The sequence below is a fragment of the Hyperolius riggenbachi genome, chromosome 11 (assembly GCF_040937935.1).
Source record: "Hyperolius riggenbachi isolate aHypRig1 chromosome 11, aHypRig1.pri, whole genome shotgun sequence".
NCBI lineage: Eukaryota > Metazoa > Chordata > Amphibia > Anura > Hyperoliidae > Hyperolius > Hyperolius riggenbachi.
Window position 1 is genome coordinate 144,210,424 of NC_090656.1, and position 15,609 is coordinate 144,226,032.

The window sequence follows — 15,609 nt, forward strand, 5'->3', positions numbered from 1 at the left end:
AATCACGGCTGTGTTGCAGCAAAAGAGGCAAGTAAAATGGGTACCTGTCGGATATTTTTCTCGAGTGCTTAGTCAAGTTGAAAGGGGATTTGATGACTGTGTCAGGAACTTGATGGGTGTGCATTGGGCGGTTCTTGCAACTGAACACATTGTAGGCTTTGGGACACTGACTCTCCAGACACCCCATACTCCCATTAAGATGCTTCTAGAACGCACCCTCAGTGGAGTATCATCCCAAAGGGTAGCCCGATGGCTGATTAATCTAACGCCTAGAAACCTCACGGTGATGCACAATGCCACATACGTTCTTCCTCAGTTAATGCAATATGAGGGTACGCAACGTGATTGTGGAGAATTCCACCAAAAGAAAACACAGGAGATCTTCAGATTAGTGGAAGGAAAGGAAGATCTCAGAGTCTGGGTAGATGGATCTCGGTACTGGGAGGGAGGAAGTTTCCACACAGGATATGCCCTGTGGTGTCCACAGACACGAGAGGAAATTTTGATAAAATGTCCCAGGAATTTCTCAGCCCAAAGAGCAGAATTAGAGGCAGTAAGAGAAGCCATTATGCATTTCAGTGCAGGCCCTATTACAGTCTTCTCAGATAGTGCATATGTCACCAGGTCACTGACTGAATACATGCCCTTATGGTACACTAGAGGATTCAGTGATGCTTCTGGTAAGTCCCTAATGCATACTGCAGTGTTCCAAGACATTTGGGCCAAAGCAAGCTCTGAACCACAAAGAGTGGCCATAATCAAGGTAAAAGCACACCAGAAGGGCAGTGATGAGTTAGCAGTGGGAAACAACAAGGTAGATGAGTTAGCAAAAGAGGCAGCTTTGATAGGGGTTAAGTGGGCTCCCTGTGACATAGAGGGACAGCAGGCTTGGGAAGATGAGGATTTCGAAGGCAGGGGAAATGATGCAGACATACCTGAACTACTGCCTGTACTTAAAACCCCTACCCCTTGTTTAGCCAAGAAGCATGATATAGATGAATCCTTAAAACATCTTAAAAGTCCGATTAGACTCAAAGCGGCAGATGCTACTGTTAAGAACTGATACCGCACTTGTTTTTTTCTTTTCCAGAACCCAGTGGAGCGAAAATCAACAGAACTGAGGCATCTGGACAATGTATATCAAATTTTTATTTTTCATGGTGCTGATTATGCTGTGTAGTAGGGACACAGTGGAACTTGAGAAGGATTATTCTGGTTATGGAGATATGGAATTACATAATCCAGAAACAATAATGACAAAGCAGATAAAACAATGCATATATTTGCAACAAAAACATGAGGACAACAATAATAGGAAAAGAAAATCTAGACTGACAATGGATCGCCGTGTGCCATTGGAAACATACCAATGGGGCAATCAGGACGGAGATCAATATAGGAAGTTTTTTTCATTTGGCAGGTTTAATCCCAATTCCAGAGACAATAGGCTGTCATTTGTACATGGAACTCCTGAGTTTAAACTTGAATCTCTGCAGTCAGATGTGAATGTTAAAATATATATGAACGAAACGGGTTATTGGTTAAGAGGTGATAATTTCATAATAGGGTCAATGTCCAGAGCCTATAAGTCATACAGAGAGGCAGTAGGCTATTGGAAATGTGAAACAGCAGACATAGAAGTGGGTGAGATACAAATCCTTGATGGGTCATCTGAACACTTGGGAATCTGCACAGAGAGCAGGACAAATGACTCTGAGGATTATGGGTATTTGGAGATAGGACAACCACTCCAAGTAAATCTAAATTCTAAAAGAACACTTATCACTGAGGTACAATATGCCATGTCCACCTGGCACTTTAACATATCTCAGTGGTTAATAAAGACCTACTATCTGGTATGTGCTAAATACACCTTCAATCAAGTACGTGGTTTATACAACTGGATTACTCCCAAGAGTAATACGGGTAGACGTGCAAGCACCAGAAATGGGCGCCTACTCTTGAGGAGTAATCGAGAGAAAAGGGATGTACTTGGCACTGTACTCGGAGGAGTTGGTACAGGAATGGGAATCCTAAATGAAGCTGATATTGAGATTATAAGGAATAAGTTATCTGCCATAGCGTCAGATAGCAAGCAAGGGTTTGTTAAACAAAGAGAGATCAATGATATCCTTGACAACATTCAGCAAAAACACATAAACACACAAGTAAATGTTGCTAGAGATTTCATTGAGAACTTCAAGACACTGGTAGACAATGTAGTGAGAAGAGGAAGGAATACATCATGGGCGTTGGTCTGCACACAAGGACAGACAGAACTGTCAACCAACATCAAATTAATAATACAGTCTCTGCATGAAGGTGAATGGCCTTTTGAGCTACTTTCCCAAGTTGGTAAACATCTCCCAAAACACATAACTTTTACTAGTCCAAAATGGTGGGCGAGTTCGTGGTTGGGGTGTACTGATCCAGATTCTGAAAAATGCTATGCAACTTCACTTATAGTGTATTCAGAGTCGCGCCCGGTTATTATATATGATATTAAGTCCATTGGTATACTAACCGGAGAATCTGTAATCTTACACCCGAGGCTGAACTTCCCACAGGTGATTAGGGAGAAGGGAAAATGGCAACAGGTTGATGTTTCCCTCTGTCTGCAGCGAAACCATGATGTATTGTGTTCTCCAGGTCAGTTCAGGAGGGTAAATGAAAGGTGTTGGGAGGACGCATCCATTTGTGTTTTGGATGGAGAGAAGATTGGCAGGGACAAGGCACCAGTGTACTATTTAGGACATAAAAGGGTTTGCTTTTTTGTCCTGGATACTACTAACGTAACATTAATCCTAGACCAAGGATGCTCTGTGACAGTATCTGTGGCTAGAGGCTCTTGGTGTACCCTGGGCAGTGTTTCCGAAATCCAAACTACTAAATGGAACTATAGCATTCCTTCTGTTGCACGGTGGGTCATTGATTTCAAGTATAATAATCCTGTCGATATACAGATGATGAATTTGGGAATGGGAAAAGAGTTACAGGATTGGTTGGAAAAATTGGACAGAGATGAGTATGTGCTGAGGGAATTGCAAGAAGAAGGTGCCAATGCAACTATAATGGTGCACCATGATCAAAATGAACTTAAAGAGAACCTGAGGTGTGTTTAAAGAATGTTATCTGCATACAGAGGCTGGATCTGCCTATACAGCCCAGCCTCTGTTGTTATCCAAACCCCCCTAAGGTCCCCCTGCACTCTGCAATCCCTCATAAATCACAGCCATGCTGTGAGGCTGTGTTTACATCTGTAGTGTCAGTCTCAGCTGCTCCCCCGCCTCCTGCATAGCTCCAGTCCCTGCCCTCGTCCCTTCCCTCTAATCAGCAGGGAGGGAAGGGATGCAGGCGGGGACTGGAGTTCTGCAGGAGGCGGGGAGAGCAGCAGACTGACACTATAGAGATAAACACAGCCAGCTCTGACAAGCTGTTTGTCAGCAGTGTGGCTGTGATTTATGAGGGATTGCAGAGTGCAGGGGGACCTTAGGGGGGTTTGGGATAGCAACAGAGGCTAGGCTGTATAGGCAGATCCAGCCTCTGTATGCAGATAATATTCTTCAAACCCACCTCGGGTTCTCTTTAAGAAGGTTGAACGTATGTTGGAAACGGATTCAGAAGGCTACTGGTGGGAATATATCTTTGGTTATTCTAACAAGGCTAGTACAATACTGAACTACTTGATGCACCCAGTTGTAGTATTACTAATTGTTACCATAACTCTATCAGTAGGACAGATAGGCATGTGTGTTTTTATGAGGTACTTATATAAAAAGATGCAGATCCCTCCTAGGAGGACGGGAACGCCACCAGACAGTGCAGCCGCTTCTTTCCAGGCAGAGGCTCTACTGTCTGGGGTAGAACAGGAACTAAAGCAGATCTGTAAGAATTGTCATCGAGAAGGGCATGGTATAGAGAACTGCTTTATTCCTTACCGAAAAACACAGATGCATATATGATGAGTCTAAATATAAAGGGATATAGGAAAGTGAAAGATGAATGAAATAGGTATATAATGGGTAGAGCATAGCGAATATGCCGGTGCCACACTTTTACAAGTGAGTTGCACTAGCTTAGTTGAAGGAAATTGGAGAAAGGGTACCAACCAGTGTAATGACCTGATGTTCATAATTATTGGATTGTAATTTTGTACTGTTGTATTGTAATTTTTTTTATTGTAATGTACATAATAGTGAATGTATAATTCGGTGGCTCCTCTAGGTCCAGGTTATCATAATGATTATAATATCTTAGTGGGGTCTGTGAGAATGAATTTGAATGAAAGGTGTGTAAATGGACTACCTGAAGCAAAGGTAAAATTCTTGCCCCTAGGAGCGGAAGGGAACCCAGTTATTGCATACTCCCAGACCCAGAAGGATGAAGGACTTTGTGCGTGTGTGCCTTTCAGGCACAAAGCGGCATATGTTGGATATGATTTCTATCCAGAACATTGGCATAGGACACATGGTGAAACCATCTCAAAATGCTTGCTGTGTTACAGAAACCAGATCAAAGAGACGTTCAGGTCACTGCTATTATTACCCTGGGAACAGAAACCATCAGAACTGGTCTAGTGATTAATTGGCCAGTGAAACTGGCATTATCCTATCTCAAAGAATGGGACCCTTGGATGATAAAGCCATAGAAACCGAGGGGACAATGGAAGTTCTCATGGGAAGCAGTCTTGTTAGCGGATGGACAATACCCCAACAGTTTCTGTATGCCTGAGACAATGAGGGCATGGTCACCTTTCAACATCAAACACCTGTGTGAGTGACACCAACATCACAGGACCTCATGCGTGAGGTTACAGCGCCACCTGGAGGTCCAACGAAGACATAACTGGCAAGGACAGGGGGGCGGAATGATACCTGAGCTGGGGGTGGTCGTGTGGGTGGGTGTGTGTGTGTGTGTGTGTGTGTGTGTGTGTGTGTGTGTGTGTGTGTGTGTGTGATGAATGGAGTTCTTGGCTATTTAAGCCATAAGAGAGAATGACTATAACATCCCAGAAGAAGCTTCCACCAGCAGGAGCATAGAGAGACATCAGACTCCACCAAGCCTCCATTTTGATGTAAGAAGTGACCATCTTGCTTAAGATCTAGTGCCTGCATTGATACACAATTAGTCAGAGTAGATAGGACTAGAGGAGCAACCTTAACTTGTAACTTATATTCTACTTTGTTATACTTTCTTTAATTTGGAAAACAATAAATAGCGTCACCGCAACAAAAGACTGTTATTTATAAAAGTAGAACTAGGAAACGAAGTAGCAGATATATCACCGTCCAATAAGGCAATCACGTCTAAACACAGCCGTGATCGTTTAAGCTATTATTAAAGCTTCCATACATGCTACATTCCCCCAAATTGCATGGATTATAAAGGTGATAAGGGGCTACAACTTAAACAAAAAAATCCAAAAAGAACTTTTCGTTTTTGAAAAAATGGATTTTAAATTTAAATTAACACTTTAAATGGGGCTATTAATTGGTAATAATTGGTTTTAAACAGGTAAATACACTTTAATCAATTGCAGAGGTGATGGCGAGTACCAATGGCATCTGGCGGTGGTGGTACCACTGGAGGAGGATGAGTGGGTGATGCCACAAAAACACCAAGAGAGGTTTTTGTAAAAAAGAAAAAAAAATGTTTTTTGTTTCTTGCATTGATAGCAATGACATGGCAGCAAAGTTGTCTGATAAATCAGCCCAAAAATTGTAGCATCCCTGGACCCTGGTGGTGGGTACACAGACTGCTGTTGTCATTCAAAATGAAATGAGAGACGGCAGCAGGAGGATTAAGCAGCACTCTGCGGCAGCACACAAAAAGAGTATGGCACCTCACTGGTGGCACCACAACATGATAAATCAGCCCAAAAATTGTAGCATCCCTGGACCCTGGTGGTGGGTACACAGACTGCTGTTGTCGTTCAATACAACATGAGAGGCTGCATCAGGAGGGCTAAGCAGCACTCTGCGGCAGCACACAAAAAGAGTATGGCACCTCACTGGTGGCACCACAGCATAATAAATCAGCCCAAAAATTGTAGCATCCCTGGACCCTGGTGGTGGGTACACAGACTGCTGTTGTCGTTCAATACAACATGAGAGGCTGCATCAGGAGGGCTAAGCAGCACTCTGCGGCAGCACACAAAAAGAGTATGGCACCTCACTGGTGGCACCACAGCATAATAAATCAGCCCAAAAATTGTAGCATCCCTGGACCCTGGTGGTGGGTACACAAACTGCTGTTGTTGTTCAATACGACATGAGAGGCGGCAGCGGGAGGACTAAGCAGCACTCTGCAGTAGCACAGAAGAGGAGTAGAGTATGGCACCTCACTGGTGGCACCACAGCATGATAAATCAGGCCAAAAATTGTAGCATCCCTGGACCCTGGTGGTGGGTACACAGACTGCTGTTGTCATTCAATATGAAATGATAGACGGCAGCAGGAGGATTAAACAGCACTCTGCAGTAGCACAGAAGAAGAGTATGGCAACTCACTGGTGGCACCACAGCACGAAAAATCAGCACAAAAATTGTAGCATCAGTGGACCCTGGTGGTGGGTACACAGACTGCTGTTGTCGTTCAATACGACATGAGAGGCGGCAGCAGGAGGACTAAGCAGTACTCTGCGGCAGCACAGAAAGAGAGTATGACACCTCACTGGTGGCATCACAGCACGATAAATCAGCTCAGAAATTGTAAGTATCCGTGGACGTTGCCATTGGGAACACAGACTTTAGTATTAAATTCCAACATCAGCAGAAGCAGGAGGACTAAGGACTCAGCAGCAGCACAGAAATGCATGGCCTCTCATTGGTGGCACCACAGCACAAGAAGTGTGCCCAAAAATTGTATACATCCATGGACCCTGGCAGTAGGAACACAGACTTTAGTAGTTGAACACAACACCAACAGCAGGAGGAGGAGGACTAAGGACTCAGCAGCAGCACAGAAAGGCATGGCCCTCATTGGTAGCACCACAGCACGGGATTTGTGCACAAACATTGTAAGTATCTGTGGACCATAGCAGTGGGAACACAGACTTTAGTACATAAACACAACATATAACATGTTTTCTAGGGCCTGAGGCACATACAGATGCCGGTCCCGATCATCATCACCTTCATCATAATAGTACTCTCCACCTCTGCTGCCCCAATATCCCCAGACACAGACCCCTCATTGTCCTCAAAATAAACTTGTGATGTTGGCCTGAGCCCAACCTCCTCCTCCACATCAGGCCCCATCATCTCCTCAATGGCAGCCATAAATACTCGCCTGGACTGAGGGACACAACGCTCTCGTCCAGGGAGGGCTGCTGACCACTGGCTGCTGGGGTGGATGTCACAATTTGCGTGGAGCGTTGGAGGCTGCTGCTGGGAGTGCTGCTTACAGCGGAGGTCTGTGAGAAACTCATGATGGGCTGCTCCTCCATCATGATGTCCATCAATGCCTGTGAGTCAAGCTCCTGAACAACCACATGGCGTCGAGCCAAGGTGCTGAAAATGGGTGACACCGATGTCTGCTGACTCGGCCCAGGCTGTGCTGCGGGTAGATGCCTCTCTGCTGCACCCTCTACAGCTGAGCACCCTCTCCCTGGCCGTGGACCAGTCTTAGAACTGGCGGAGGCAATGGCACTCCCTCTCCTGCCACACCCATGACCCCTGCCAGACATGTATACTATGCACAAGATTTCAAGGTGGAGAAAGTGTGCAAATTTTTACAGTCAATACATGTGTGGGCCTGGAGACAAACGTAATATAAAAGGGAGCTTTTATTGATTTTTCAGAAAAAAAAAATGTGCAGACGGCGCAATTCACAAATACTGAATACAGTAATACAGTAATAGAACTCGAAAATCACTGGACAGCACCGCGGTCTGACTGCACTATGCGCACAGCAAAGTAACTGGCTGCACGCTACTAGCACAGTACAATGTCACTGACTAAACTTAGTGACTGAGTGATATACAGTAAAATAATAAAGAGCACAAAAATTAGTGTACAGCGGTCTGCCTGTGCTACTAAAACAGAATTATGTCACTGACTAAACTTAGTGACTGAACAGTGGCAGTGAATGCAACTAACTAAAGTTGATCACTGGCTACTGGCTATGAGCTGAATACAAGTGTCAGATACTGTAAAATATAGAACACAAAAATTAGTGGACAGCGGTCTGCCTGCAGTGCACTAATACAACAGTATAAAGACTAAACTTTAGTAGTTGAACACAACACCAACAGCAGGAGGAGGAGGACTAAGGACTCAGCAGCAGCACAGAAAGGCATAGCCCTCATTGGTAGTACCACAGCACGAGATTTGTGCACAAACATTGTAAGTATCTGTGGACCATGCCCTATTTCATACAGCCTTATCAATCCCTGCCATGTACTGATGAGGACCAAAAGTCCGAAACAGGCTGTCTACATGTGGGTTTGATATGGCTGTGTAAAACTTAAAGCTATAGGCTTGCTATACACCAGCGGTTCTGGATGCTTGCTTGGCTTAACAAGGGCGAAAAGGGATAATTTGCATATTTAGTAGTAGTGCATTGTGGGTAACCACAAATGTTCACTTATAACTGAATTATTGCAAATTTCCTTCTGTTTTAAGAAGGCAATTACACCAAGCTTTGCTTTTTTAGTAAGAGGGTTTTTTGGTTCCTTTTATCCCCCTATACGTTCCTAGTAGTTTGGGTCACCCTGAGCTGCTTGGTTACGCTGTTGTACTAGTCCAAGCCCTATTTCATACAGCCTTATCAATCCCTGCCATGTACTGATGAGGACCAAACGTCCAAAACAGGCTGTCTACATGTGGGTTTGATAGGGCTGTGTAAAACTTAAAGCTATAGGCTTGCTATACACCAGCGGTTCTGGATGCTTGCTTGGCTTAACAAGGGCGAAAAGGGATCATTTGCATATTTCTGATGCTTCTGAAGCGTGATCATCGAACAATCAAGCGTTTCATTCGAAATAGTCAACAGGGTCGCAAGAAGCGTGTGGAAAAAACAAGGCGCAAACTAACTGTCCATGAACTGAGAAAAGTCAAGCGTGCAGCTGCCAAGATGCCACTTGCCACCAGTTTGACCATATTTCAGAGCTGCAACATCACTGGAGTGCCCAAAAGCACTTGGCCATACTCAGAGACATGGCCAAGGTAAGAAAGGCTGAAATACGACCTCCACTGAACAAGACACACAAGCTGAAATGTCAAGCAGCAGGTGGAGTCGGAGTACTGGTTTGGGCTGGTATCATCAAAGATGAGCTTGTGGGGCCTTTTCGGGTTGAGGATGGAGTCAAACTCAACTCCCAGTCCTACTGCCAGTTTCTGGAAGACACCTTCTTCAAGCAGTGGTACAGGAAGAAGTCTGCATCCTTCAAGAAAAACATGATTTTCATGCAGGACAATGCTCCATCACACGCGTCCAAGTACTCCACAGCGTGGCTGGCAAGAAAGGGTATAAAAGAAGAAAAACTAATGACATGGCCTCCTTGTTCACCAGATCTGAACCCCATTGAGAACCTGTGGTCCATCACAAAATGTGAGATTTACAAGGAGGGAAAACAGTACACCTCTCTGAACAGTGTCTGGGAGGCTGTGGTTGCTGCTGCACGCAATGTTTATGGTGAACAGATCAAAACACTGACAGAATCCATGGATGGCAGGCTTTTGAGTGTCCTTGCAAAGAAAGGTGGCTACATTGGTCACTGATTTGTTTTTGTTTTGTTTTTGAAATGTCAGAAATGTATATTTGTGAATGTTGAGATATTATATTGGTTTTACTGGTAAAAATAAATAAGATATTTGTTTTTTGTTAAGTTGCCTAATAATTATGCACAGTAATAGTCACCTGCACACACAGATATCCCCATAAAATAGCTAAAACTAAAAACAAACTAAAGACTACTTTCAAAAATATTCAGCTTTGATATTAATGAGTTTTTTGGGTTCATTGAGAACATGGTTGTTGTTCAATAATACAATTATTCCTAAAAATACAACTTGCCTAATAATTCTGCACTCCCTGTACAGTCAGTAATAGAGCAGTAGTAGATAGAATAAGTGAACCTGCCTGCACTGCTCTAAGCACAGCAGCAATCACTACACTCTCTAACTGAACTACACTGACTACAACTAACTTTAGTAATCACTCACTGGCTAGCTAGTTGAATACAAGTATATACACTACAGTATAAAAGCAATGTTAGAAGTAAAAACGCTATGTTTTGGACAAAAAAACACGCTTGCTGAAGCAACAAATGGCCTGGAGATGATGCTCTCAGTGCCACAGTCTAGAGGCCTGCAGTGGGTCGGGTTCGGGTACCCGAATTGATTTAAGCTGCGGGTGCGGGTAGCGAGTTGCGGGTGCGGGTAGGGTTGCGGGTAGCGGTCTGCGGGTGCGGGTCGCGGGTAGTGAAAGCAAGCATGTTAATTCTTACAGTGTCTTTTGCTTCCCAACATTCTATAAAATAGGTTTTATTAACTTTACAGCTCCCTAATGTTACTTTAAATGTGCACTTTAGAAGAAAATGTAAAAAAGCGGGTAGCGGGTCGGGTAGCGGGCCTGCGGGTCGGGTGCGGGTAGCGGTTCTGCGGGTGCGGGTCGGGTTGCGGGTATCAAATTCACCAGAAAGCGGGTTGCGGGTCGGGTGTGGGTATGAAAAAGTGGACCCGTGCAGGCCTCTACCACAGTCTAGCAAGGACGGAGCTTTTTAAGATGGCCGCTGCTTTATATATATGAGGGGAGTGCATAGCCTCCCCTCCTATGATAGGTTGCTAGGGCCTGGCTGGGGGGCCTCTGTTTGTTACAGAGATGTCATTTCTGCCCAATCATCACCTATCTAATCACGGCTTTTTACCGCGATCACAAGCGTGATCACGGCTTGAATATTTGTAATCATGGCTGCCTCGTGGCCGATTTCCGTGATCCAGAATCAATCACAGCGTCAAATACCGAAGCCGAATAGTGACATTTTTTTTTAGAAAATATCTGCCCATCACTGGTAGCGGGGCTGTGATAGGAAGAACTTGATATAAGTACAGTATCTGTAGCAGAATATTAATCTAAGATATTTACTCAGCCTGATTCAAAGAGTAAAAGGTTGCCGGCACTACAAAGTCTGTAACCGTATCACTGGGAATAAGGAAGGAGAGATGTTCTAAAGGCCACCTTGTTATTGTAATAAATACTGCGTGCTCATGACAGATGAATGGAATACACACATTGGATCAGCATCAATAGGAAAAACAGTTGAGTCAGGCACTGCAGTGATTGCTGTTTTAATGGTGTTTCAGGTTGAAGTAAATCACCATAGTTGTATCAAAAATTGTGACATTTAAAAGGTAGGTACAAAACATCATCATCAATGAAAAATTCGTCAAGTGCAAAATTCGTCAAGTGCAAACATCTTGTGCATTCAAACAGTTGCAAGAGGAGGATGTCCTACCATGTCAAGAGGTGGCGGTGGTGGGTGCAGGGCAAAAACGGTAGCCTAACGGCCGTTTCGCACGGCGGTGCTTCTTCCGAGGCTGATCCACCACCTTCACAGACCGTGCTCACCTTCTCTCTTGGCTGCCCCAATCACAGACAGCTTCAACCACATATATGCACGGTTCAGTGTTGCTCATAAGGTTCCTCTCTCTTGCATTTTCAGTCCCTCACCATCAGTCACAAGCAGCCCACTGCAACTGAATAAACTTCCATAGTATAAAACCTTTAAGACAGTAGATAAAACATAGCGCTACTCACAAACATCAAAGTTATCAAGCATATAGTAAAACTCCGAGGACGTCTCCTCATGCACTGCAAACACCTCCAGCCTGTTTAGCCACGCCTTGGGCTAACGGTAACTTTCCTGGCAGTGGTGTCCCCAATATTAGGCACAAAAGTAAAACAGCCTACGCAATGGTGTTTTATTATTATTATTTTTTATATAAACGTACGTGAGGAAAATCTGAAGCTGGGAGAAGCTGGATATCTTGCATTGTGTGATTTAATAAGCTGAGTGAGCTGTCTGTGGGTCTGGGCAGCCATTTCAGAAGGTGAGAGCGGTCCCTAATGGTGGTGGAGCACGAGAAGGTGGTGTTACCGTAACATACCAAATGGGACATATCAGGTGGAAGGTCTCTACAGCTTTACAGTCTATGCGATGAACTTTTTTTGTTCTCTTGAGGTGCATTGGATTTGAAGATTGAAGTGGAACAGCTCACACAAGTGTACATTTTGGTGGACATTATCTAGTGGACTGTGAGGCTGTGCATGGTGATCTGTTTCAATTGCTGAGTTTCAATTGTGCAACAAGATGCAGACCAGGCACTGTCTCTATACTTGCGTTTTTATTCCACAACTTGCAGCCACAAACATAATACAGTTCAGTGTGACATATAGATCGGATTAATGCATAAATCAAACCTGTATCAATGTCTTGTGTCCAGGTGGAAGGAGGTGAGGTAACCAGGGGAAAATTGGCGGGCCTCGTGCCACTGTCATTGGCTTATTATGGATGACGTGGAATCAAAGTGTAGAGATGTGAAAGGTCTGCTTACCCAGCGATAGCATAATTAGTGTAGTGCATACCTTAGTGTTGTCGTAACACATTAAACCAACAGTGATTCAAAGCAGTGCAGAGCATGCATATCAGAATAAAGCGGGTTACTTCCTGAATCTCAAACTTTGTGCAGAAAAAAATGTGTTCTATCACTGTGAGAACTGTTAAATTGTCACTAGTGGCAGCACCATACAATGAACTTCATAAAATCCTAATTTACTTTATTACAAAACCTAACCTACAATTAAAAAACAGAGTTGGGGGACATTATGCAGAAAGAGACCTACTTCTGGATGTATTCATCCAACCTATAATGCACAATCTAGGTCGTGCCTGTATATGAATATTCGTTACTCTACTACTCTAGGTATAATGGCGATCTGAGCATTAAACTCCCTAGTGGTACGCAGTGTCTGAGGCTGCGTACGTGGGAGGGATTTTTTGAATTAAAGTTGTTGTAGCCTTTGTAGCTAGCACTAGGCTAGCTACCATTGTCCCCCCGCACCCTTCTGAACCCCCCGATCATCGGCACTACACGTTACCTAGCCACGATCCCGCAAAAGCCGCAGCCTCCCCAATGAGCTTCGGTCGTCGCTATAGCGACGATCAGACATGACGTCTGATGTCATCGACATCATGCGCAACCCCGATCCTCCCCATAGCGAAGCCTGGAGCTGAATGGAGAGGCTGTGCCATTGTGGGATCGGGGGGGATGTTACGTATAACGTCGACGATCGGGGCGATCAAAAAAGAGCGGAGGGGCTTGGGGGACAACGGTAGCTAGCGAAGTGCTAGCTACAAAGGCTACAAGTTTCATTCAAAAAATCCCTCCCGGGGCAGAGAAATCCTCTGCAGCGGGAACCCCAAGTGTAGCTCGGGGCTACCGCCAGGGAGGTTAAGCACATCCCGGGTCATCTGAACCGGCAAGGCATCCAAGGGAGCTAGGGCATTCAGACCTTTAAGGAGGTAGGTACAGAGTGAATCCCAAAAAGCATTATACTATTCCACTGGAAACCCGTCAGGGCCCCAGAGCTTTACTAGGTTCCTTGAGGGTTATTTTCCACTATGAAATGCAATTACGATCGCAATTGCGTTTCAATCTCCACCATGCGATTGCGATTGAGCTACTATACTCAGTATAGTATAGCTCAATCGCATCCAAAACGCGGCAGGATGACGATTGCGTTTTGACAAAAATCGCATCCCAATCGGATCGCACTGATGGAAATTGCTGCTGCAGTTTCCATTAGTTAAATATACCTTGCATTTTGCGATTGGAATCAAATCGCAGGGTAGTGGAAAAGGGCCCTTAAGGCTTGTCAGAGTTCTGATTCAGAAATAGGGGCTTCCAAATCTTCTATTATCTCTGCAGATAAAGAAGGGAGGCCAGAGGCTCTTAAACAGGAGTCAATGGGGTTGATTCACTAAACCGTGCTATTTTATAGCACGCGTGTTAGGAAATCGCGCGCGTTAATTTTAATGCGCGTACAGCATAACGCCGAGCGCGTGTTATGTAGATAGTTGCGCGTAAAACTGTGTTAGCATGCGTAAAACTTTGCGCGCGTTACAACGCGCGCTAAACGCATACCACAGCCGTTGTAACGTGCAGTGCATGCAGATTTGCACTGAATGCAGAATGTCACTGTTGTGGAAATACTGAAGAACAAACCACGGGATAAAGGTGAAATAAAGTAAAGGTTTATTTACAAAAGTGCAGGATATGTACAAGTGAAAATGCAGTTGGTGCATGAACATAAATACAAGCGTATTCAAGTAACTGTACAAGTAGCAACACGACTGCAGGCAAATGTCTTATGATCAGACTTTGATTAAATGTCTTATGATCAGACATACAATAAACCAAAGAAATATATATATATATATATATATATATATATATATATATATATATATATATATATAATATACATATCGCACACACAGGTCCTTCTAAAAAAATTAGCATATTGTGATAAAGTTCATTATTTTCTGTAATGTACTGATAAACGTTAGACTTTTATATTTTAGATTCATTACACACAACTGAAGTAGTTCAAGCCTTTTATTGTTTTAATATTGATGATTTTGGCATACAGCTCATGAAAACCCAAAATTCCTATCTCGAAAAATTAGCATATCATGAAAAGGTTCTCTAAACGAGCTATTAACCTAATCATCTGAATCAACTAATTAACTCTAAACACCTGCAAAAGATTCCTGAGGCTTTTAAAAACTCCCAGCCTGGTTCATTACTCAAAACCGCAATCATAGGGTAAGACTGCTGACCTGACTGCTGTCCCCGAAGGCCATCATTGACACTCTCAAGCAAGAGGGTAAGACACAGAAAGAAATTTCTGAAAGAATAGGTTGTTCCCAGAGTGCTGTATCTGGACCGATTCCAGACTTTGGGGGACCTGCGGAAGCAGTGGACTGAGTCTGGAGTAGAAACATCCAGAGCCACCGTGTACAGGCGTGTGCAGGAAATGGGCTACAGGTGCCGCATTCCCCAGGTCAAGCCACTTTTGAACCAGAAACAGCGGCAGAAGCGTCTGACCTGGGCTACAGAGAAGCAGCACTGGACTGTTGCTCAGTGGTTCAAAGTACTTTTTTCGGATGAAAGCAACTTTTGCATGTCATTCAGAAATCAAGGTGCCAGAGTATGGAGGAAGACTGGGAAGAGGGACATGCCAAAATGCCTGAAGTCCAGTGTCAAGTACCCACAGTCAGTGATGGTCTGGGGTGCCAGTTGCTGGTGTTGGTCCACTGTGTTTTATCAAGGGCAGGGTCAATGCAGCTAGCTATCAGGAGATTTTGAAATTGCCTGATTCTGCCTGCTGCCTTTCCTGTTGACATCTAGTTCCTGGTCCTGCCTGCTGTCTTTCCTGATGGCATCTGGTTCCTGGTCCTGCCTGATGCTCTCCAGTCTGTTGCCTTCCTTGGTGCTGTCCACCTTGCACTGTTACCTGATGGTTTCCAGCCTATTGCCTGCCTTTTTGCCCAAAGTTCCTTGGGACCCAGGTGGACTTAAATTAGTAGTCTGGTGGAGCATTA